Source organism: Dromaius novaehollandiae, chromosome 8, assembly GCF_036370855.1.
Source record: "Dromaius novaehollandiae isolate bDroNov1 chromosome 8, bDroNov1.hap1, whole genome shotgun sequence".
NCBI classification, from domain to species: Eukaryota; Metazoa; Chordata; class Aves; order Casuariiformes; family Dromaiidae; genus Dromaius; species Dromaius novaehollandiae.
The window spans coordinates 37,370,976-37,393,161 of record NC_088105.1 but is presented as its reverse complement, the minus strand read 5'-3'; the positions used below and the strand labels follow the sequence as shown (position 1 = coordinate 37,393,161).

Genomic DNA, 22,186 nt, shown 5'->3' with positions numbered 1-22,186 from the left:
TTCTTCATTAGCCTGTAATATCTCTAGGACTCACCAGATGGTGCTAGTATAGATAACCCTACAAAATGTGCGGCTGAGTGGATGGGCAAGCAGGTCTTGGGGAATTAGAAAAGCAAGAGGACCAGTTGGTTGCAGTTCTTTGTAGAAATGGTGGTGATGCACCAGGAAAGCTTTTCTCACTAAGCACATTTCTCTGCAACAGGAAAAGTATCATAGCAGCAGTGGCGTGGCTTTGTTGTCCAGGCATTTCTCAGGTGATAACAGTGACAAGTGAAAGGACTGGGAAGCGCTTCTCTAGGCATATGGTCAGCTTGTGGGGAACCCAAGTGACAGAGACCTGGATGGGTCTGCAGGCCATTCCCCTTGACTTGCTGTGCAAACCTCAGGACCTGGCTTTGAGGTGAGGAGGAAGGTGACCTTCAGAGAAGCTGGCCAGTCATTTCCCCTCCTTGAATTTCCCTTTGGTTCGTGTGTTTTAAAATACCTTATTTGAGCATCCCTTTCAAATGGTGTTGAAAGGAAAGAGGAATAAAGACTGCCGATGTCTCCCAAAAGGCAGCAGACTGGGAGTAAGTTGTTTCCAAGCATGTATGAGTTCATTTGCTTTTCAAAATTTGCATTTATTTTTAACTGGATTAACATCCAGCTAATGTGGATGTCAACCAGTTGGAATGCAATTTTGGGAATTATGGAGGAATTTAGCGCTCTTGATATAAACCAAATGTGATGGAGTTGGAAAGCATGTGATATTTATCTACATGGGCTTGGTGTCATCAGTATACTCTGCCTTTCTCCTAGGTTGACTCTTAGGCAATCCAAATGGAAAGAAATACTTCTACTGTGGCTCCCAAATGACTAATACGATACAATGTATTGCTTGGCTTGTGGTTTAAAATTAAGAATAGGGAGTTTATTACTCAAACTTTCTTTCTTCTAATAGGAATGGCCAATGACATTATATATTTAAAATGTTTTTTACTTGGTACGCTATTTTGTTTCATTTGTCACTACTTGAGTTACAAAGGTTATTGTAGTACACACACACGCATAAAGGTAGCATCCTTATCCAGCATTTATTCTAAGCATGTTAAATGCAGTTGTTGCCATAAAGTCTCAGTACCTGCCATAATAAGTCAGAGCCCAGGTCAGGAAAGGGCTTAAACATTCTCAAGTCTGCAGCAAAAAGGGAATGCATTTAAATAGCTATTTAATACCCTGCTTTCAGGGTGCTTTCCGGAACTCAGGCCACAGAGAGGAACCATCAGCCATTTAAATGGACCAGGTCCACTAGCCTTCTCACTGCTGAAATCCTGTTTCCAGGAAACATGGACAGCAAACCATCGGAAGCAGAGAGGACGAGTTGTTCCTCAGTCAAAATATGGTGAAACTGTGGTTCTGTCAATGGCTTGCTTTTCAGGTTTTGTAGATACATAGGCTAATTGGGAAGCTTCAAAGAAGGATGTCAACCAAATGTTTTTGAGAATCGCATGCAAGGCAGAAGGAAACGTGCTTCCTAAAGGTCCCATTGACAGATGAACTTCTTAAAGTTCATTGAAGATCATTAAAGTTGTAAAGTTCTCCTCTCCCCCTTCCCTGGCACACACAAGAAAGATGATAGGCTTTGCATGCCAGCCAAAACCAGATTTCGGAATCAGACATTCCCCATCGAAGGAGCAGCATGCTGCTCTCCCAGCGGATATGCTCAGGGAAAGCACAGCGTGGACCCGCTCTTCATGTCAACCAGCTCAATGTCCCCTTTACAGCAGACTGGCAGGGGAAAACAGGGAGCACAACTGCTGAACCCCAGACACGGGCTGGCCTCTGCGCAGAGACCCCCACCCTGGCAGCAGGGCTGTCTCAGAAGCCAGGTCATTGCTTGTGGCTGACAGTTGCTTTACCTCCTCTTGCCATATAAATAGTAGAAAATGAAGAGAAGAGCTCCCAGGGCATCAGCTCTCCCACAGAAGAGGATCCTGAGATCCTACTGCACTTAAGGACAGCTGGCTACTTTATTGCTCCATTATACACCTAAATCTTACATGAGTGAAAATTCATTTGGGAATGCTGAGGCTGCCATAGGCTTTTGGTGCCTCCAGGCCCACAAAGATATGTTTGCTGTGTGTATGTTCTCCTTCGCAAAAAGGCCTAGCTTTACGTTAGGAGACCCCTTTGCGCTGGAGGACAGCACTGTGAGTGATGAGTCTGGGCATTCCCTCAATAAGTTAGAGAGATGACAAAATATTAAAGGCAGGCTTTGGACTCATAACTCATATATAGGGTTTCTAGTAACTATATAATGGTGCTATCTCTGGCAAAGCAAGAGCACTGAAGAATATGCATTTGAGTATAACTCCCACTTTCTGAGCTTAGACCAATATTAAGTTCTATCTGATAGCCTTCAGGAATGGAGAGAGGTGATCTTTGGGTGATGGCTTTCAGAAAGTGACATAAATTCATCATTCTCTTCCTTGTAACAAGGAAGAAGTTATTAATTCCTTACCTCCTAACATGCCTAGGAAGCTTGACTCATTATGATATTACAACATCTTTAGTGTAAGGTTAAATTCAAAATTAGTATTGCACAATATTTTGTTTCATTTAATTATTTCAATATTTCACATTATTTCATGTCTTACAGTATCCTTGGAATTTCAGACCCTTTGAGACACTCCTGAATCACAGATCTGCTGAGCTGTGGTGGTGGTATTCTCCTCACATGAGATCTGACTTGGACTGTTTACTTTTGTTTTGCAATTAACAGCTGAGCTATTCCTTATAAAGTCCCATGAATGGCTAGAGGGCATTAAAAAGTCTCTTATCATTGGCTAATTCCATAATTTTTGGAAACAGAAACCTCATGTGTTTTTTCAATAAGCACTTCTCCTCTTGACAGTGCTACATCTTTCACAAACACAGCAAGAATAACCTCTGGACTTCGCCTGCAGCAGTGAAGTATGAAATTTTGAATTCCATGGGTCACTGTTTTTGCTGCAGCCAGATGTGGATAAAAGGCAAAGGGTGTTTTATTGTTGTTTTTTCAAGAAACAGAGAAAGGTTTGTACTAAGGTACACCCTGTATCCTAAAAACAAGTGGCCAACATGTGGCTTGAATATTGCCAATTGCCATTTCAAAAGATGAAACTTGAAAAAAAATATTTTGAATTTAAATATTCTGTCTGCAGCTAATAAAGTACGTTATGACTTTAAATTGGATTTGGGAAAACATGCAGGACTGCTACAACCTTACTGGTGAGCTGTTCATTAACAACGTGATTGGTGGTGTAGTTGGTTCTATCTTGGTGGTTTTGCTGGCATCAAAGGTACCAGTGAGTTGTGGTAAATGTACAGAGGAATTAATTCTTGAGAAAAACAGCATAGTGCCATCCTCTCTCTTTTTTTTTTTTTTTTTTTTCTTCTTCTGAACAGATTGGGTTGTTCATTAGAAATAAAATTGCAATCCCTGTTTGCAATGATGGATGAATCTATGAAAGCATTCATTACTGGCATGCATTTTATGCAAACTCTTTTGGCAAGTGAGGCATGTTCAAGAACTGCTTAGTTCAATCTCTTAGAAGCCTCAGTGTGTCTCTGATGATTTAAAACCTCTGTTTCTTGCTTGGGTAGCTGGATGTTGAGTGACCAGGAGCGAATACCTCACTTCTGGAACATCAGGAGGAAAATCATCTTCATGGTAAACTTTGTGGACCTCATCACTTGGAAGCACTGCCAGAGAACAACTGAAGCTGTGAAACCCATAAATAACAAAGTGATAACTTCACTGTTTATTTGTGAATATCATTTTTGTTTTGCATTACTTAATCCAGTGCTCCTTATTACACACACACTGGACAGCGTTTGGGTTCCCAGCCACTGTCTGTGATCGCAGCATGGTGACATGATTTTGGCTTACAACAGGCTCCCCCAGGAAGGGTCTTGTCTCCTTAAAATTTCTGTTACAAAACCAAAGATAAAGATGTTGACCACAATGAAACACACAACAGAAATTACTGGATCATGATGTAGCCTTGATTGCTGCTGCCTTTGGCCTGGTGCTTGACAATGCACTCGCTGGATGCACCGATAGCCAAGTGGTGACTACCCACCGAATTTATTGCTTCAACAGGCTCGCTACACTTTAAGAAGGATGGATTCAAAATACTAATAACTGTGAGTCACATATAGTCAGGTTCTCTGTGAGTAGGGAAAGTTTTTTAGAAAGTATGATTTTCCCTTGTCTGCCTGGTGCTGCTTTATTTCCTCTTGTCAGTAAGATCACAGCACTGCAGAAGTACAGATCAGAAAAAATGCATGCTGGTTCCCAGACACCAACAGCTAGACTGCTGGAGTTTCAGGATAATCCTCCATGCCTTTACCTGAAATTCCTTCAAGCGTCTTTACAACCACTTATGACCATTACTGAACTAATTTTGTAACACATCCAACTGTTGCATAGAAAAGATGTCCAGAAAATGAAAAGAAGAATGGTCGGCTGCTCATTTGTAAGTTGTGGGAGCACCCACTTCACCTCCAAATAATGGGATTCACTTACTTGTGCCTCAGGAGGCTTTCAACCTCTGCTTTTGCAGATTTATAAGAATAATCTCCCCGGGGGCTCACTGACACCTTGATGCGGGCAAGGGAGGACTCAGCACAGCCAAGCCCTGCCCGACCACTCGTACCTGACGCTCTGCTGCGCCGTCTCTGCCTAACTCATGGCCAGTGGCCATGGTCCAGGCTCAAGGAGATGCAGTGGGAGACCCGACTGCCGCGGCCACCTGGGCAAAGGCAGATGGGCTTCCCGGTGGTTGAGGGAAGGTGAAGACACCTCCTTCTTCCCATCCATCCTGCTGAACGGCAGGGCAGGGATCGTCTCGTCTGATTTGCCGCCTTGTGTGCTGCACAGCTTGTTCCTGCTCTCAGCGAGGTCTCCCAAGCAGGAAGCATAATACAAACAGAAACGGAAACTCAGACCCACCCCCAGTAGTTTAATGGTCTCAATAATTGAAGCCCTTTGAGGATCAGATATTTTCATCCCTTTCTAATTTGCAGTTGAGACCTAGGGCAATTTTTGTTCCTAAAACTTTGGAGTTACTTCAACATTTTAAGCCACAGAACAACTGCTCATATTTGAGCTACAGCCATTTGAAGTCTCCCTGTGAAACAGCTGGCCTCTGATGTGCAAGATACCTGCTTCCCACTATTTGGCTTCCAACAGCAAGAAGATGACTTACGGCCATGAACTATCCCTTAATTTAACACATCAAAACCGAGTGAAAATAAACAAAGCAGAGTGAAGAACACATGTAGATCATGAACTCACATTCTGCACCTTGCACTTTTGCCCAGAGCACATGTTTTTGCAGCTTATCTCCCTAGGTATCTGTGATGGTGCCTTCTCGTGTGTTTGTTTTCTTTGTGTGGGGATACTTGGCAAGAAACTGCTTCTCTGGGAGAAAAAGCAGTTTCTGCTTCTCTGTGGCCATGGACCAAACAAAGGCCATAACTGGACATTTAACTGCAAACTTGCTGCAGGGCATGTCCACATGAGTGAAATGGCTTGCACTGATTTCAGCACATCTTGAGGTAGGATCTGTCCAGATTCTGTTTTGTTCCCTTTCACTAAATTTCTCGCCTTCATTCAAATCAAATTTGCTTTCATTTGTCTCTTTTTTTAATGACAGAAAGCCCTTCCTTGACCCCACCATGCAATTTAATGCCACGGCAGCAACAGAGGTTGTCTTGCCTGTACCTCTGAGGTGTGAGGTGTGCCTAGGGCAAAAATGCCAAAACTGCTTCATTAAGTCTTCTTTCCTTGCCATAGAGCACTTTTCCCTGCTCTTCTTAAGTGAAATGGTTTCAAGGTGGGTCATCCAAAGGGCTTTTACAAGGCATGGTAATATGAATACTTCCCTCTTGGAAAAACCTGATGTTGTTTGCCAAGGCACGGCTCAGAAATGGTTTAGATTAGGGATTCCCGCTAAGGACTCCGAGTGCTGCTGCATCCATCAGTTCTCCGGTTCTGCAGTTGGAAAACACGCCTGGTGAAGCTCAGGTCGAAGCTGAATGAAAGAGCCTATAGCCTCTTCTGAAACAGCCCATCTCTAAATTCGCTTGTACTCGCTTTCATACCAGAACAGATGGCACTTTAAAGAGATGTTAATGAAACCAGTCTCCGTTTCGGCTGGCCAGAGAATGGCCTGAATCCTTCCCCCCAGGTGTTGGGAGCAGTCGGGCTTGCCTTGCAGGTGGCAGACGTGCAAGTCACCATGTGCCTCACCAGCCACGAGGCTCTCGGTCTCCAACCAGCTTTGCAGACCGCCGCCACCTGCTCAGAAGCTCCCTCAATGTCAGCAGAGATTATTTGGGCTGACTGTGGCCTAACCTGCGAGTATAAAACCACACTGGCCCAGCCAGGAAGGTGTTACAGGCAGTACGTTCTTCTTGCTGATAACGAGTGAAAACACAGCCTTTTCTGTGTTCCTGTCATAATTACTGCTCATAATGAATAAAGAACTGAATGGTCACATGCAAAGCTAATTGCTGACCAGTGATTCAGTTTGGCGAGGGTTAAGACTGAGTCTTGGGGAGTCAGGAAAGAGAAAGGCCCCAAGTGTCCTTGAAATTTCCATATGACATTTAGGTATCAATAACATCATTGTTCAAGAGCAAGAGCTCATTTTCTAAGAAAGGAGCCTAACTCATTTCAGACTGCGCTCTTTGCAACTGAGGATGCCAAGCTGCTCCTTGGCACAGAGTTTGTTAGTTCATTTAAAAAATGCCCAAGTTAAAAGAGGTATAAATCAACACTGTTCCACTGACATTAAGACACACCAATTCAACCGTGCTGAGGACACTGACCTGAAAATATTCAATGATGTCAACATTTCTGAGAAAAATTTTTCTTATGTGGAATTTCTGAAGATTTTTGGTGTTTTCGTAGTTTATTTTTCTTTTTAAAAAGCCTCTCGCCATCTTTTTCTTTAAAGGATTATCTGTTAATCTTGCCCTGTTACAAAATATATTCATAATCCTCGTGGCAGTTACTTAGCAAGTCTTAAACCTGTCATTAAAATACCTCCTCTTGTTACTACAATCAGCAGTCTTAATCCACTGAGAGGCTCTCATTTTTTTTCTTTTCTCACTTTGTTCCCAAATGACTTAAATGAAGGTATGACAGGTAGCAAACAATCCCTGGTCTAATTACTTGGAAGAAACAAATAAAAGGAAGGAATATGTTTGTGTGGCAAATTCTTGAGAGTCCGGAAACGAGAGGAGGTAGGAATGTGGCCTGAGAAATTTTAAACCCACTCAAAAGCGGTGGGTTTGAGCAGTGGTGAATTTAGCCCCTTTACGGCAGTGATGGGGAGAGGCGATGCCAAAAGAGGAGGCGGCCGCGAGCAGCTATAGGCACGGGAAAGCCGTGCGGGAGGCTGCGTGGTCAGAAACAGAAAGGACCATGTTGCACGAGAAGTCATGCAGAGCTTGTTACGCATGCTACCCTATCCCAAAAGGATATCTCTGAAGAGGGGCATCCATAACCATTCTCAGCACGTGCTTTCTGTGCAGATTTTGAGGGAAAAACAAGAGCTCACTTTCCGTATTCCCTGGAGATTCCAGGCTATCCTGGGAGCTGCCCGGTAAACGCCACGCTGGTCTGAAATCGGATAGCACTGGTACAAAAGACTTCAGAAGATAATTAGGCTGCACTGGGACTTTTAAAGGCAGTAAGTCCATGAACTTTTCCATTTGAAACAATGTCACAACGATTAGGTTGGGAATAAGGCGTTATGGCCCTTCTTGGGTATCATGTGTTGAAGTTGTCTTGTTAGCAGGGAGACGCTTAAAGCAATAAAAGAAAGCATTGTGGCCTGGAACAGCTGGACTTTTCTGAGAGCTTGCCTGTATGTGTGTGATTAATGACCAAAATGCATCTTTGTTAAATGGCATTGAAAGTTTGGAGGTATTTCATGGTATTTCCCTTTTCCCATTTTTGTAAGAGATCTGTTCCAAACAATGACCCATTGACATAGGGCCCTTACAGATATGCAAAGTGAATACCGTATTATTGCCTATCTGATGGGTGGCAATAATGTCACATTGTTATCGCGTTTCATGCTGCAGGACCTGAAGATGCTGGATGAACCATTTGCTGCTATTAAGACTGGAGCCACTCAAACATTTTAATGAGATCTGTTGTCATTGTTGTTGGAAAAGGCTGCTTCCTCCAAACCAAAATGTTTCACAGTGAGATGGTCCCATTAATAATACTTCCATGGGAAAGGTTTCAGAGTTTCTAGGGTCAATTTATAAGCGGAGAAGGATCTAAATGAAAACCCTGATCTTCTCCATCTGAAAACAGATGTCTCAATGGCAACAACAACAAAAACCAAATCCATTTCAGGGAAACGTTTGAAAGGTTTAGTTCTCATTCTACACCGGAATGAAAACACATTTCCAAACCTCAGAAATCTTCCTGGAATTGGACTGCCGATCTCTGGCTACCTCTGCCGGTAACTTCATGATCTGGCACAGAATGGGCCAGTGCACTGGCCTGCCGCACAGCAGCAGCTCTTTGCTGGCCTCCCCCAGAAGCCTCCAACAACGCAGAAGACATGGACGACTTTTCATCTCGCTTTTGCTTACCTGTGGAAGTGTGCAAAATGGTTCATAAAAAATTAAAAAGCTCCTTCAGATGTAGGAGGCAGCTATCCAGGGGTGAGAACAGTGCAACACAGGGATAGCATGGAAATGAAACACAATCCCCAAATTAAACTACACAGGAGGATTACAACATAGTTACCAGGAATGCGTGGGACAGCTGAAGACAAGGACTACGGAAGTCTCATTTTCCATGCCATCCCGGTGTTGCACCCACAGCACCATAGCTGTGGTGTTGGTTTCCATGAAGTGATGGAACCAGAGGTGACACCAGTGGGCAAACTGGCAAATATGACTTGGCTTATCCCATGTCTTCTTCTCAAAGTATTCCTTGCTGCAGGATGGGTAGCATCCTAGCACAGCCCCCAGCTAAGCCCTACTCCTCCTGTCCCCAGACATGTAATCTCTGCAGAAGGTGCATGGACAGGATGGGCAGGTGAATCGGTGATGGGGGCACCAGCTCCATCCAGAGCGGGACAGCTGCTTCCATAGCATCTTCCCAACATGGTGTGCGGGACTCCAGTCTTGCAGCCCATTTGGTGGGAAAGAAAGAAAAAATATATATATTTTTGACCTCTCTCCTGCTCACTGACCCTTTTCTGCCCACCAGTACCACATCTGTATAATGATTTCCTTTGCCTAACAGATATTACTCTGACCAGGGAAGGTACAAGTCGGATTGATCCAAGAATCTCACTTGCAGGCTATTTTTTTCTCCTCTACTAACACATTGGCTTTTATTATTCAACAGGCCATGGGATTGTTTTCCCTAACATCCCCTTAAGAAGGATGTATTTTTCAAAATACTGCCATTCCATTTACTAAAACAGGTTTTGATGTGGCTCCTTCAAATCAAAACCATGAGCTTTCCTCTCCTCACGCCCACCGACTTAAAACCTGCCCCCAATGTCAGTGGTTCAGAACTATCCAAATAAAGTAGATACTTTAAGGACTGTTTGCTTTTCCTCTCAGACTCCTTCTCCCGACGCTATATTGTTTGTGGAAAAAGAGTTCTCTGGGTGGGTCAGTTAGCTGTAGTGGTTAAGAAGCTGTATTTGAAGTCTGTTTCTGTGTAGAAGAAAAACATGTCAAAACTGCCTTGAAAATAGAGTTAATTTTTTTTCCTCCATGTCAGGATGTTACCTTTTTCCTTCTAAGAAACAGCTCTTTCCCATGAAAAACAGCTTCATGAGGATATTTGCTGGGTGGCTCCAAAATGCAGTGAACATAAATCTCTTTTCATACCAGGAAAACAAATTGCTTCTTGAATAAAGCCGTGTCTATAGAGCCCTCTGCATTTTAGTTTTGCTTGAGCATTTACTCCTCAGTACCAGGAAAATATGCTTAACTATTCTTGAGTAAACTTGCCTCCCGGACTGCAGTCCCTCAAATTAATGCTATGTGGGGTTTTCTTGATGAAGTTTTTCATTTGAAATGATGCCAATGAGCAGGTTTCCCTCTTCCATCTTCCCCCACCTCTACCTTTTGACTTTAAAGCAGATTCTCTGTGTTACTTAAGTAAACACTCCTCTGAGATACTTTTACAGAGTGGCATGTACACTGTGAGCCAAAAATGGCATTAATGCATTTTTCTGCTGTGGCTTTGGAATGACGCGCGTCTAATGCGAATGTGTGTTGCCTCGGAGAACTCTCTGTTTTCTATTCTTGCGTTTGATTTTGTGCAGCTGGGAAGCCACGTTTCACAGGTGGTTGGTAAGCTTATTAGATTATTCATAACTGGTTTTATTTCTTTTCTTTCCTTTTTTTTTTAAAGCAATTAAAAACATGTGTCAAAGGAGGCCTGCGATGATTAGAAGCACTGCTGACATCTATTTCCCAGTTACCTTTTTCTGTTTTCACTCGGGTTATAATGAGCCCTGCACTGGTGCTCATAAGACCATGCCGCTTACACACACGGACACGGCTCTGTCGGCCCCACCAGCCAAAGGAGCAAGAAGTGTGTGCTATTCCTGCGGGAAATTATTGAAAAAAGAAGGCATTTGTTGATGGTTTATCAGGGATTACTGTGTGAGACACTTCTGTTGCTTCCCTGGGAATGAGCAGCAAACACAGCAAAAACGACGACGATGGTGAATGTTTCTAGGCATTTTTCCCCTGAAGATCCCAAAGCACTGACACATCGTGGATACGGGACAGTTCATCTGTGGCTGAACTGCAAATCTATGGCGGTCTCAAAGAAAGCACATGCAACAGGAGGAGGAGAAGGCCAGAGTGAATGATGGATGGGGAGAAGCTGAGCGAACAGAAGTCGCCGACTCCAGAGCTGCTGAAATGAATCCCCGGCTGCAGTTTGGTCTGGACTAGAGGATGCAGTGCACTACTTTGCAAGCATCCTCCAGGGTTTTCTTGGCCATATGCAGTCCAGATACCAGCTTTGTGTCTGCTCCCAGGGAGGACTCTGCTAGGTCTAATGCGGCCTGTTCAACTTTTGGTCCCTACAGAAGACAAGGCGTTGTTTGCAGGCATGCTGAGCTTCGACTGGCTTTAGTTCAGGCTGTCAGCCCCAGAAAAGCTCAGCTGGTTTTCAGAGAGGAACTTCCAGCAAAGGAAAGTACTTCACAGCTATATGTTCTGAACAGGCTTTTTAATCTTTATGTTTAAAAAAGAAATAGACTCACATTTGGTTGGAGCTGCTGAGTTTTAAAAGGATTCAGGTGTGCAATGCAAGGAGAAGGGGTGAAAAGGGTAATATCAAAATGAGAACCGGTGGCAGGTGGTACCCACAGCAAGAAAGTCTTGTGGATAGACTGTTTTGTTGATAGCAAAGACATCAGCACTGAGTAGTCCTCAAAACTCCCGAATGCCTGTCTTCAGGACAGATTCCAGAAACAAGTCTACAAACCCTTGTAGTAGGGATGCATGGATAATGCCATGGTGTCAAGTAGAGCTAGCCACCATTAATAGGGCCCTGCTCTGAAGCATCACACATCTGCAGAACGACATATGTGCACCAACACGCTTTGGGTAGAAAGTCTTTGTCTTCCTCTTCCTCATTGTGGTTAAATGGCAAGTACCCTTCCCTGTTGGCTCCTACCACGCAGCTGCTTATTTTTCACAGTAGGCCAGTGACCTTCTCCCTTTCCCTGCCTCCACTAGACAGGCTGCTAAATAATTTAGATGCTGAAAAGTGCTCTTTTAAAATAGTCCTGGCTTGTTAGTACCCTTCATGCATCAAAATTTTCTGCATTGTCTCCTTCTCTGCCTTCAGGTCATTTCTTATACACAGGAAACAAGAACAGGATGGCAAAGTTTGCATGAAATATCTGTTCTTGCCTGGGAGAAAACAGACTGCTGACGCAGGCTACGCTCACAAACAGTCCAAACACTGCAAAATATATAGCCTTACTGCTCCTCCGGCTGTACGTTTTCCCACTCGGACCTTCTGCCGTGATCGGTTTGCACAGTTAGCCACTTTGGAAATTACTCACCTTTAAGAGCCGACCTTTGAAAAATTCAGGGGGAAAAAACACTTGAAAAATATTTTAGAAGCCAGAGAGTGTCTAAGGTTGAGTACCCATTTAAACTCACCCTAATGCAAATCAGAGTTGTGAAACGTGCTGTCTGCATGGAAAAAGTGCACGATAAAAGCCTTCCTTCATGTTTGCCGGGTACACATGAACCAGTGGAGATTTGCATGAGCTGTGTCCTCTGTGACCTTTCCTTCACAGCCGGAAATGAACTTCTTCGCTTTATCCTGACATCTGTGAGCAATCTGAGGCTGCTCCATACCACACATCTTGGTTTGGAAACATTTTGGTGAGGAAAGATCACATGGGATAAGCCGAATGATATTTTCCAGTTTGCCCACTGGTCTCACCTCTGGGTCTAATCACGTTGTGGAAACCACCATCGTGTCTATGGTGTTAGGAAAGCATATGATCAGAAGAGGAGCCCAGCTATTTTTTTTTTCCCTGAGGACTCTCCAAACTTGTCTGAATTCCTCCTTTTCAAGTGAGGAGCTGGTGGGAGGGTTTCATTAAGTAGCCGTGAAAACACCTAAGGAAAAGAAGCAGCCGAACAATTGACTCACATGGAAGTGAAAGAACAAATCTGGTCTTAATAAGCAGACTCTGGAGTCATTTTGGAATTTCATTTTGCAAAAAACAGGCCTCTTGCCCCAGAAAGCTACCCACTTTCCTGGCTGAAGGTCAGTTTGTACTAGCTCAGAAGCTATCCACCATTTCCAGCTTTGACTTTGGGTTTTTGACCTTAAGGTTTTGCTCTGAGAGTTAAGACAGGTGGGTGCTCTGCGTGGCAATGCTCCCGATGTGCTGGTCACCTTGCGAAGGCCACTTGCAAGGTCATTTTCAAGACACTCTTTGCTGGCTTAATCAAGGGCAGATTTCTGAAGGCTGGGATCCAGTAGATCTCTGCTGGCCACATCCTACTCGGTGTACAGCTCCTGACACCACGCAGCCCTGTCTGCTCCCTGGCTGTACCTGTCCCTGGTCATGATGCTCCTAAGGATACCAGGAATAAAACTCCAGTTCACCTCAGTGAGAACAGACTTTGTTCAGCTCAGAGCAATTTTGAAAATCCCACCGCTGTTGTCTCACCTGCTTGGTGCACCCGTTCCCACGGGATAGTAGTGCTTCCTTTGCCTGCCTTTTCCATGTAGGAAGCCACTGGAGGTGGAAATTGTGCTACTGCTTCTTTGTGAGCCAGTCGGATCGCTGGCCAGCACCAAACGACACAAATAAATAACCACATATGGCACCACCTGAAGTGTTTCTGGATTAAGACAGTGGTTTTAGTGGACTAGTGGAAGAAGAAATGGACCGTGCTTTTTTGGCTGGATTCCTGCTGTTAAAGTGGGAAAAACACCCTTCTGCCAACAGCCTTTCCAAAATTCATCCAGTATCTTCCATTTCTGGTTTATTACTGATAGATCTTGCTGAGCTGAAGTACCAGTATTGCCTGTGTTTCCCTGCTCATCTGCACAAACTGCTTTTCACAAACATTACGGTCTTCTCTTTGGTTACTCTGCAAATACCGTTTTATATGAGTGTGCGTTCCAGTCTTCCCAGCTGCACCAAAGTGCCTTTTCCTGTTGCAAGAAGCTAGGCCAAGGTTTGGCTGCAGCCTTGCTCGTTAAGCTGGAGCTACAGGGAGCTGTCAGGCAGACTACCCGCTTCTCTCAGGTTTCAGCCCTAGCTCACTTTTTTGCAACCTGAGCTCTTTATTTTTCTAGTGCGGGACCCACAGCAGCTGATGCTATCTGTGTGCCCCCCAGTTCACTCCGGGGGCTCGGGAAAGCGAGCTTCCTTCGCTTCGGAGAGTCGGGAAAAGATGTGACTGTACTATTAAACCTAAACGGAGCAGTTTGCGGCAGAAACTGCAGAAAAGCAGCAAAGGCAGAGGGGCTTGGAGAGAGGAATCCTCCTTGCTGCTGCCTGCTTTGTGGCTAGCCTTGCAAACCAGGGGAGAGTGATTTGACAGCTCAAATGCTGCAGGCTTTTTGCCCCGCTGTCTGAGCTGACACCTTTCCCTCAAAATAGAGAACGTGGCAAGCGCTCATTAAACAGTAGCTTGAGTCTTAATCCAACTTTTGCAAGAGATTCAGGATTTCTGTGTGCAGTGCCTTTTTTTATTCCCCCTGACCCACTTTGCTGCTGCACTTGGGTAAATAATTTCTGCAGGGTGGGAAGTGCAGCCAAAGTGAATAGCGTAATACCTTTCCTCAGGAAAAAATAAAAACCATAAAAAATATCAGTTTCTGATTCTCTTTGCTTAAAATTTTGCTCAGACATGATAGAAGACTATCGCAAACAAAAGCTGCATAAAGGGCCTGGCTCCCAAGTGATTCGTACTTTCCAGTGTTACTTATGTTCATGCAATAAAGGTTGTGTTTTCTACTCATTGTGCAACGGCAATCTGGTGTTCAATCTGGAAGCTGTTTTCCTCCAAACTTAGCCCAGCAGCCTCGTGAATCTTGTATGAGCAACTTTTCCCAGGCTGCCCTTGCAGACCTGAATGCAAACCAGGGCAAGCCTATGCAATCGGTGCTCTGACTCCGCGCCGCGTTATTTTCTGAGGCATCCTTGCAAGGAGTCAGAAAGGGATGTCACCCGTGCTGCTCGCAGAGCGCAGGTTGGGATAGCTCAGCGCTGCCGTTTGAAGCTCCTGCAGCGAGTCCAGCCCTCGCACACCCTTTATTCAGCTGGTCCGTCAGCTCCTGAGACCTCACGAGTTCCCTTTTTGTATGTAAATTCAACAGTGGGGACCGCAGCCAGGTGCCTCCCTGCGAGGCCTCAGCACTCCCTGGCTGCCCCGTGGCCGGAGCAGCGTGGTCCTGCACATGGCATGCAGCATCTCCTGCTACACCCGAGCGTATTTCTACCCAAAGACGTTGCAAGGAGAAAAATTAACAAGAGATGGTGCATCTGAAACAGCATGAAATGCAGAGGCGCTCGGTGCTTTTCTCTTCTGCCTGCCAGCCCTCTTTTTTCTGACTGGTCCTTAGGTAGTGTCATTACAAGGAAAGATTGGTGTTTTTTCTGTGAATGCTGGAACAGGTCACCAGATGCTCTAACCCCCTGGGCGTTTACCTGATCGCGGCTGCAGATCCTGCCAGGACGCGGAAGGAGCCCATCTGCAGCTCTTAAGGAGCCTGAAGTTATGTCTGTCTGTGCTGACTCTAGATAATCAGGTAAAACTTTGCCCATGCCCCAAGGACAGATAATAAAACAAACACAGAAATTCAGATTAACTGCAGGAGAAACATAACCTCAAATTCATGTTTTGTTAAAACAAACAGAAATATGACATATTCTCTTGTCATAAAATTTCATCTGATTCACTGTGCTGTCCCACCCTGCCTGTATGGCATTAATGACCATTTAATTATTTTTTAGTACCTTGAATCAGAATGCTAAGGCGATTTCGTTTCTTCTGGTCCACACTTGCATTTTTACAGAAGAAACTCCTTCATAATGGAAAAGACTGCGAAACACTTGCTCATTTGCCCTGGTAAAAGCCTTTCTGGGGATAAAGAGGGAAAGGAGAAAATAATGATTTCCAGTACTCACTGGAGCATTTAACAGGAATTAAATATGATGAATTAAAATTTCATATGACATTTATCATTTCAAGCCTAGTGGCCTGATCTGGGGAGGATGATGCCTGGGTATCGTATATCACAGAAGCACCAAATGCTGCTCAGAACAGGGGCAACTTCCCAGGGGTTATTTTGGCTGGGGCAATGTATTGCAGCCTTGTATTGATATCCCGGTTAACAGGACCGCTGGCGGCCGAGTGCCCGGTGGCTGGTCCTGCTGCGCTCCTCCCGGGCTGCTCCGGGAGCCCCTCCGTCGAGTCCCGCGCGTCGCCGCTCCGTAAGCGCAGATCCATCTCAATGCTCTATTTGTAGAAATAAAAGAGCCAGATAAGAAATATGTTTTTAATAGTAATGTCACCAGTGAACGCTGAGGATCTTGATATCAGCCATTAAGTAGAAGCAGGGGTGGAATGAGCATCATTTGTCTGTTGCCAGCTTCTCTCGACTGGCTTTCATTTAAAAGAGGGAAAAAAACCCCAATCACTGCAATCCAGGTAATTGTGAAATATATTTGTTGTCAGCAACAGGTCAAAATGCAGAGATATGTTACTCTCAGCAAGCTGACTTCACATTTTCTGAGCCGAATGCTGGATCTCTTTCCTCAATTACTCGCATATGTTTTCTGGTTTAATAATAACCCATATGTTGTCCCCTGAAGAAACCTTGCAATTTACAGGCTTCACCATGTTCCTCCGGAGCACATACATCTGCTCAGCCGCTCCCCGCTCCGGAGGTCGAGCCCGGGGATCTCAGGGATGGAATTAAGAAAGGCACCAGTATAAAGCGCTTCCTGTTAGGATATAAAAATAAACAATTTACCTACTAGATTGCTAGCTTCAGTTTAGTGACTTAAACAGACACCAAGCGAGCCTGATGGTCACGATGCAATAACAAACTGATGTTTTCCCCCAGCACAAAAACACTCGGTAGTTTGGCACTTTTGGAGGTGTCCACATACTGCATTCCCCTGTGACACAGAAAATAGGTACCTGAACCTGATAAATGGCCATGTTTGCTGCTTAGCAAGTGCTCTGTGACTCTGACGCACAGTTTTGCCTGGCATGAAGCATGGTGCAGCAGGATTGCCCGGGTAAATAAGTATGTGCTGTGGTTCGAACAAGCAGATCATTTCTGCTACAAGCTGCAGGGCAGATGTCTCGCTTTCTCTCTTTCTTTCCTTTTTTCTTCCACCCTCTATACCTCAGGCCTTCTGCGAAACATATTACTTTGCTGCCCACGTAGGTTTGGACTGATTTTATGTCACCGTGGTTGCTGCATTTTCTCACCCCTTGAATTCTGCCTGTGTGCATGGGTTTATTCACCTTCAGAACAGCAAAGGCGAAATTAAAATAGCAGACGAGAGCTGGCCTGGGGTATTACTTCTTTGTAAGCTGCTCGAGAGTCACCATATAAACACCCATCAGAGTTACAAGCAGCTTCTACAGCTGATCTGCAGTAGGGGAATCACGCCGGCCCTCATGGTCTCTCACCCCATCTTCAAAAGCATAAAGATGCTAAGGGTGGAGCTGGTCTAGGAAGAAAGTCACAGCACAAATGCAGGGAGCTGGATGGGGAGTATTTCATGCCTTGGGATGCACCAAGCAAGATGTGAAGGGTGGGAATGGCCATGATCAGAAAGTCCAGCTCACTTCATCACTAATGTCTCATTTTCAATCCCACAACAGCCAGGGAAGTGCTAGCGCTGAAAAGAAATTCTGCTAAGGAAGCAACAGCATGATGGGTGATGCTGCACTCATTTTTGTTAAAAATCCCCTTGTCAGGTTTTGGCTCCAGAGAACTGGCCAGTTTAGCGGTGGGGGTTTCAGTTTCCAATAGAAAAAACAAACGCTTTGAGAACACAGATGGTATTTACGTAATCAAAACCCACACTCTCCCAGGAAAAAAATTCCCTGGAAGATTTTTGACCAGCACCAAATACGCTTTCAACCAAGATAGTTTAGCAATTCCCCAAAGATGAAAGACCGAGGAGTTTTGGATTCCCTTCCTCCCAGGCATCACCTCTGGGTAATGCCTCAGCAGTCAGGCATTAAATAGCACCCTGTGCCTAGCAAGCCCCCGCGTTCTTAGAGTGATGGCTTTCAAGTGCAATGCAGTAAAAACCTCATATGATTCCCATATGTCCTGCTGCCTGAATATTTTGCAACCGATTCACAAAGAAAAAAACTTATAAACACATTATCTTGACAGGGGCAATTCTTGAAGTGGCAGGCGATACAGCAGCAGAGCTTTTGAAAGGAGGTCATTATGAAACGGTAGCAGTTTTCACTGAAAGTATGGGATTTATGTCAAGCGTCACATCCTTTGAAAAGGAAGAGTGGAAAGCGCCCTGTAGGACAGGTGAGTTCCTCCCCGAGCCTCTCCATGACTACACGGCTCCGGAGCTGCTTGCAGCCCCTGCCAGCAAGGCTATTAGCTGAACAAGCCGCAGATCCAGATGCCTCGGCTGGGAAAGAAAACGATCCAAGGTTTGACATATGGGTTTTGCTCCAGCTGTAGCCACAAGTGCTGACTCCATTGCTGGAGGACACAGAAGGGCCAGATGGAGAGAAAAGCAACACCGCCGCTGCTGCCCGCAAAACCGGAGGGAACAGTCCAGTCGGTGATGAAAAGGGACACATACTTCTAACAGCGTGTAACTGGCAGCGAGAGCACCGCTCTGAGGGTGACACCGCTCTCAGGACCTGCAAGGGTTGTGGGCGCAATGCAAAAGCCCCCAGGCCCACCGCGCTGTGCTGCCCAAGCATTCCCTGCGAGGCTGGAAGTTGTGGTTTTCTCCCACCTCCGTGCTGAAGGACTGATTTTGAGGCCCAAGAGTTTTTCAAAGTAATGACCTGTTTTTGGGTGCCCATCTTGAGAAACCTTAGAGGGACTGGCTTTTCGGGAACTGCTAAGCAAATGCTCTTCTGCAAACAGCTGTCTGGAGCCCCAGGGTCGCTATTACAACTTCATGCACTGTCAGAGAGGACTATTATCTCCACACCAGTTCCCAGGCTGGTCTAACAGTAGAGCAACACGTTGAGCACATCTGTGGGGCCGCAGCCGTGTGGAAGTCCCGGGATACCCCAGGGAGCCCAGGGAACAGCGGAAAGAGAGACGAGCATGGAGAAGCCCTGCCATCTGCTCTGCCCCACGGATGGAGGCACTGGCTCCTCCTGCTTCAGTGCAGAGCTGAGAATCATGTCACCTCAGTCACAGCCTTGGTCACAAACACAGCTAACAGCTCACGGCCCAAGCAAAGCTATTTTGAATGCAACCACTTGCAATGACCCCCAACCAGGAGTCCTAGCATTAAACATATTTTCGAAGCAGTTCAGCAGCTGAATGACAGAGCTGTGCTTCTACCACCCCAGGCTTGCTAACCCCAAACACCCATCCTCGTAGGTGGCATCAGATCTGGATGATTTAGCAGCTGGTGCAGACGGAGGACCCCAAAGCAGAGGCAGAAAGGGGAGGGCAGACTCTCCTTGAGGACCCTTGGCACTAATCATCAGGGCCAGAGCGTTTCCTCCTGGACACAGAGAGGCACAGCTCCACGCACGGGAGGGACACAGCTAACCTGGGCCTAGTCCAAGTGGGATTTAGTGTATCCCTGCTGTGTCCTGCAGACCTCTTGGATTCTCAGGTGAGAAGAAATGTTGGTGCTGCTTAAGCTAGTGAATCCATGAGGAGCACCTTCCTTTACGTCTGCCCTTCCTGCGTCTTTGCTTCCCAGCTTATGGATGGGATTATTCCCATCTGTGAACTGGGAATCAGAAAGATAGCTGATTTTGATAGTTGGTGGGGGGATAATGTTGCATTAAGCGCTCAAAACATCTGAGAGAAGCTCGTTAGAGTTTGTGTTTTCAGCTTGAAGGCTGGTTTTAGCTCTTCATGAATTTGTAGTAAATCAGCACTTCATAATAAGAACAAATGTTTCCTTCTCACTTAAAAATTACTACGGTTAGAGGCTTGTAATATTTAGTTTTCATGTAGGGGTTACATGACTGGAACTTAAATATGTTCTATTTTCATCTGTAATTAAAAACGTGTCATTTTGATCGATGAATTAGTAAAGGAACCCAGGATAATTTTGAAACTAGCAGCTTAGTAAAGTTTCCTGACCTTGCAAATAACCTTTCCAGTTTAGAAGTCTTTAATAGCTTAACTATTAGCTAATCTCCTGGGAAACTTCTTCCCTGGGCAAAACTAGTATGGAAATATAACACTAGTAATAAGGTTTCCATCTTTCTTCTATCTTGATCTTTTTAATTAATTGCCACTCAGTAAAAACAGAGACTGGGAGGCAGGGAATAAAAAACCTTGCAAGGGGAGGGCAGGAGTTAACTGTAGACTGTTTCCCTCCTTTACCTGCCCTTTTTGCATAGAAACTTTACCTGCTGAAATACATTAGCAATTGTTAAGGCAAAACCACTGCCTGATTGCTTGACACTTTGGGCTGAAAGCTGCGAAATAGATCACTTTGTAATGGAAAAACGCCACTCAGTGCCCACAACAAGCAAACATTATAAAAGCCCTGCGTGCTTTGTAGCTCACTTCCAGAAACCCCCAAGAGCTTGTGTGTTTTCAGTTGTTTTGCAGCTAGCTCTTGGGTTTTGTGGGTTATTTCTTCCCGGGGCAGAGGTGGTGGCTTTTCTAAGGGCAACCAAGGACTGCAAATATGCGATTTGTTAGAGAAGAACAATGAGTTTTGTTTGAGGGAGAGGGGGGAAGTTCATGGCCCAGGTGCAACTTAGACAAGGAACTAGTCTAAAACACATCTCGGGTCTCAAACATCAAATGTAGGTTATTTTTCCAAAGTTTCTAGTACCATTTTATCTAAGAGCCCTCTAATACCAGCATTATGTTGAACTGTTGGGTGGGTCCCTCTGTATCAGCCTTATCTGGCTGATAGAGGGGTTATCATCTTACTTCAGGAGCATTTTGTGCTGTGTTTTTCCACGCTATCGGGGGGAAGAATGAAAATCTATTCCCTAGACTAGCCCAGCCTTTGCCTTGCCACAGACCCCTGCCAGCTCACCTCTGTGTTCAGCCAGTGCAGCCCTCCTCCTCCCAGCAAAGGCAGGGGCAGCCCGGAGGCCACGTGCCCAGGGAGGCTGGTGACGGGTGCTGTGCTTCGGGTGCTGCTCTCCCCACCCTGCTTAACCCTATTGACTGTCACTATTCCAGTAATAAGAAACCAGAGGCATGCAACTGAAATGAAAGGTCCTTTCAAACCACAAACGTGGATGTTTCTGTTTAAAATAAAAATTGCTTTTTTTTTTTTTTTTTGTGAGTGAAGAACTTAGCGAAATCCACATTTATTTGCAAGTCATCCGCTACGAAGGTAAGGGCAGTGCAATAACACTCTCCTTGATGAAGATACTTTCACGTCCATTTGCATCTAAATAGGAAATTGCTGTGACACTTCTGTTTTTTACGTGAAATGAAATGATAGCGGAGAGACTGAGCCTCGTTGTGCAAGCCAGGGGCTGGACAGAAACTTCGTGATGGTACTTTGCTCCTGGGAATGGCCAAAAAGGAGCCACTGTTCAGTGCCTGCCTCCGCGCACCCTGCCAAGGATGCAATGCTAACCTGTGTCCTGCCCTTCTCTCTGCTCCCTTGGCTAACGTGCTGCCTTTAAGGCAGATTTATGGGTCTGCCCAGCCTGCCAGGAGCCCTCTCATGTGTATCTTGCCCCATCACTTGAGCTGCTCATACAGGAAAGCAAAGAGGCTTTTTATTCCCTTTTGCCAGCACTCAGATAAGTCTAAGGCAAACCCTAGGTGCTGCAGAGTTTTGGTACACGTGAACTGAGCCACTGGTGCTTCCCTCAGGCTTATCTTTAGCTTCCAGAGTTCATTTTGCACGTCTGTACTTCAAACTTCTTGATTACATTAGTGAAGGTAAGGGAGTCGCTATCTCAGTGCCAGTGGCACAGCCAGCATCTGCTTTGGCACCGCACGTCTGTCCCATTGATCTCCGAGCATCCCCTTCCCCACTGAGACTGTCCAGATGCAAAGCGCATGTATGTGATTGACCGAGCGCAGGGGCCTGCTCTGCAGGCTCTGTTTTTACTGAAAATGAGCTTCAGCCTTGCTTGGTGACTGGTGTTGCCTGGTGACCTTTGAACCAGCACTTAAGCCCCTGGAGCACAGAAATTAGACTTCAGTCTGGAAGGACCTCTGCTCCACCAGATGACCTGTTATTTTATCTTGAACAGCGGCAGCCGCAGAGGAGCGTTGGCACATGGCTTTTAGAGCTAATCACTCACTCTCTTTGAGGAGAGCAGGAATTTTGCTCCCTCCCCCTTCAGCATCCCTGGACTTTATTGCAGGTCTGGATCATTTCAGACTTATCCTTCCTTAAATTTTTCTATTTATTTTCCCCCAGGCCCAACCTCCTGATGCAATCACTGAACCTCTCCAGCACATGGGATGGAGGCACTTACC

General features: G+C 45.3%; 1 long non-coding RNA gene across 4 annotated transcripts in view; it reads right to left on the bottom strand.

The window, feature by feature from the left end:
• Window positions 1-1,985: 1,985 nt before the first annotated feature.
• LOC112986472 (uncharacterized) overlaps window positions 1,986-22,186 on the bottom strand; it is a 371,351-nt gene continuing 351,150 nt past the window's right edge. For 3 of the 4 annotated variants that reach the window (XR_010390269.1, XR_010390268.1, XR_010390270.1), the window contains one exon: window positions 1,986-16,038. This is a non-coding gene — a long non-coding RNA (uncharacterized LOC112986472). The other variant, XR_010390271.1, reaches the window with a different exon arrangement.